The sequence below is a fragment of the Salvelinus namaycush genome, unplaced genomic scaffold (genome assembly GCF_016432855.1).
Source record: "Salvelinus namaycush isolate Seneca unplaced genomic scaffold, SaNama_1.0 Scaffold81, whole genome shotgun sequence".
Classification (NCBI taxonomy): domain Eukaryota; kingdom Metazoa; phylum Chordata; class Actinopteri; order Salmoniformes; family Salmonidae; genus Salvelinus; species Salvelinus namaycush.
The window spans coordinates 113,014-116,414 of NW_024061542.1; positions in this window are offsets into that span (position 1 = coordinate 113,014).

Consider the following 3,401-nt stretch of genomic DNA (forward strand, 5'->3'; position numbering starts at 1 on the left):
TTAATGTGTAACCAGGTAGACTAGTCCTACTTTTATATGTGTAACCAGGTAGACTAGTCCTACTTCTATATGTGTAACCAGGTAGACTAGTCCTACTTCTATATGTGTAACCAGGTAGACTAGTCCTACTCTATATTTTTTGTTATTTAGACTAGTTCTACTTCTATATGTGTGACCAGGTAGACTAGTCCTACTTCTATATGTCTAACCAGGTAGACTAGTGCTACCTCTATGTGTAACCAGGTAGACTAGTTCTACTTCTATATGTGTTGTCAGGTAGACTAGGTCTACCTCTATATGTGGTGTCAGTTAGACTAGTCCTACCTCTTTATGTGTTGTCGGGTAGACTAGTCCTACTTCTATATGTGTAAGCAGGTAGACTAGTCCTACTTCTATATGTGTTGTCAGGTAGACGAGTCCTACTTCTATATCTGTAACCAGTTAGACGATTCCTACTTCTATATGTGTAACCAGGTAGACTAGACCTACCTCTATATGTGTAACCAGGTAGACTCATCCTACTTCTATATGTGTAACCAGGTGGACTAGTCCTACCTCTATATGTGTTGTCAGGTAGACTAGTTCTACTTCTATATGTGTAACCAGGTAGACTCGTCCTACTTCTATATGTGTAACCAGGTAGACTAGACCTACCTCTATATGTGTAACCAGGTACACTAGTCCTACTTCTATATGTGTAACCAGGTAGACTAGTCCTACTTCTTTATGTGTTGTTATTTAGACTAGTTCTACTTCTATATGTGTAACCAGGTAGACTAGTTCTACTTCTATATTTGTTGTTATTTAGACTGGTCCTACTTCTATATGTGTTGTTAGGTAGACTAGTCCTACTTCTATATGTGTAACCAGGTAGACTGGTCCTACTTCTATATGTGTAACCAAGTAAACTGGTCATACCTCTATATGTGTAACCAGGTAGAATGGGCCTACCTCTATATGTGTAACCCGGTAGACTAGTCCTACTTCTATATGTGTAACCAGGTAGACTAGTCCTACTTCTATATGTTTAACCAGGTAGACTAGTCCTACTTCTATATGTGTAACCAGGTAGACTAGGCCTACTTCTATATGTGTAACCAGGTAGACTAGTCCTACTTCTATATGTGTAGTCAGGTAGACTAGTCCTACCTCTATATGTGTAACCAGGTAGACTAGTCCTACTTCTCTATGTGTAGTCAGGTAGACTAGTCCTACTTTTACAGTGGGGAGAACAAGTATTTGATACACTGCCGATTTTGCAGGTTATCCTACTTACAAAGCATGTAGAGGTCTGTAATTTTTATCATAGGTACACTTCAACTGTGAGAGACGGAATCAAAAACAAAAATCCAGAAAATCACATTGTATGATTTTAAGTAATTAATTTGTTCCTCCAAACACGGCGAGTGGAGTTTAGACCAAAAAGCTTTATTTTTGTCTCATCAGACCACATGACCTTCTCCCATTCCTCCTCTGGATCATCCAGATGGTCATTGGCAAACTTCAGACAGGCCTGGACATGTGCTGGCTTGAGCAGGGGGCGTAGTGACGGCGTAGTGTGTTACTAATGGTTTTCTTTGAGACTGTGGTCCCAGCTCTCTTCAGGTCATTGACTAGGTCCTGCCGTGTAGTTTTGGGCTGATCCCTCACCTTCCTCATGATCATTGATGCCTCACGAGGTGAGATTTTGCATGGAGCCCCAGACCAAGGGTGATTGACCGTCATCTTGAACTTCTTCCATTTTCTAATAATTGCGCCAACAGTTGTTGCCTTCTCACCAAACTGCTTGCCTATTGTCCTGTAGCCCATCCCAGCCTTGTGCAGGTCTACAATTTTATCTCTGGTCTTGGCCATTGTGGAGAGGTTGGGGTCTGTTTGATTGAGTGTGTGGACAGGTGTCTTTTATACAGGTAACGAGTTCAAACAGGTGGAGTTAATACAGGTAATGAGTGGAGAACAGGAGGGCTTCTTAAAGAAAAACTAACAGGTCTGTGAGAGCCGAAATTCTTACTGGTTGGTAGGTGATCAAATACTTATGTCATGCAATAAAATGCCCTTTCCTGGGTTGGTGAAGAGCGGTATTACATTTTAAGGAATAAATCCAAGCCTCACTCATCACCTGTGGACGGTGGTGCTTCCAGTGAGGCGTGGATTTAATAGTATGTTGTACCTAGTTTCCCTCCTTCAGGGAACAGTAGTTATAGTCATAACATTACGCTTGTCATATGATGAACTTGTAATCCAAGATGGCGTCGCATTAAGACATGTTTGTTGTAAATATTATGTTTTTTTTGTTGTTGTATATATTGCAATATATTTCAATCTTTTTCCATGTTTAAATTAAATATACCTTCCGGCAACCCGCCTCACCCAATGTGATACGGATCTGCTATTTTTTAGACCTTATAGCTAGAACCTCCATCAGAACCTAGCCGTCAGAAGCTAACCAGCTAATTAGCTACTAGCTATTTAGTCATTGTTAGCCACTGCTAGCGGCCTTTACCTTTTTAGCTCAGCTTATGAAAATTCATAAAACATACAGTGTCATACATCAGTTTAAAGATGAACTTCTTGTTCATCCAACCACGGTGTCAGATTTCAAATAGGCTTTACGGCGAAAGCATACCTTGCGATTATCTGAGAACAGCGCCCAGCAGACGAATCATTACAAACAGTTACCAGCCAAGTAGAGTTACACAAGTCAGAAATAGCAATAAAATGAATCACTTACCTTTGATGATCTTCATATTGTTGCACTCACAAGACTCCCATTTACTCATTAAATGTTAGTTTTGTTCGATAAAGTCTCTCTTTATATCCAAAAACCTCAGTTTTGTTCAATAATCCACAGGCTCAAAGGAAACCGGACAATAATAATAAACAATAATCGGTCGACCTTTACTCTGGACGGTTCTGACTTAGAATATGTGGACAACTATAAATACCAAGGTGTCTGGCTAGACTGTAAACTCTCCTTCCAGACTTATATTAAGCATTTCCAATCCAAAATTAAATCTAGAATCTGCTTCCTATTTCACGTCAAAGCCTCCGTCACTCACGCTGCCAAACATACCCTCGTAAAACTGACTATCCTACCGATCCTTGACTTTGGCGATGTTATTTTCAAAATAGCCTCCAACACTCTACTCAGCAAACTGGATGCACCAAAGCCCCATATACCACCCACCACTAAGACCTGTATGCTCTCGTCGGCTGGCCCTCGCTACATATTCGTCTCCAAACCCACTGTCTCCAGGTCATCTATAAGCCTTTGCTAGGCCGCCTTCACTCAGCTCACTGGTCACCATAGCAACACCCACCCGTAGCACGCGCTCCAGCAGGTATATCTCACTGGTCATCCCCAAAGCCAACACCTACTTTGGCCGCCTTTTCCTTCCAGT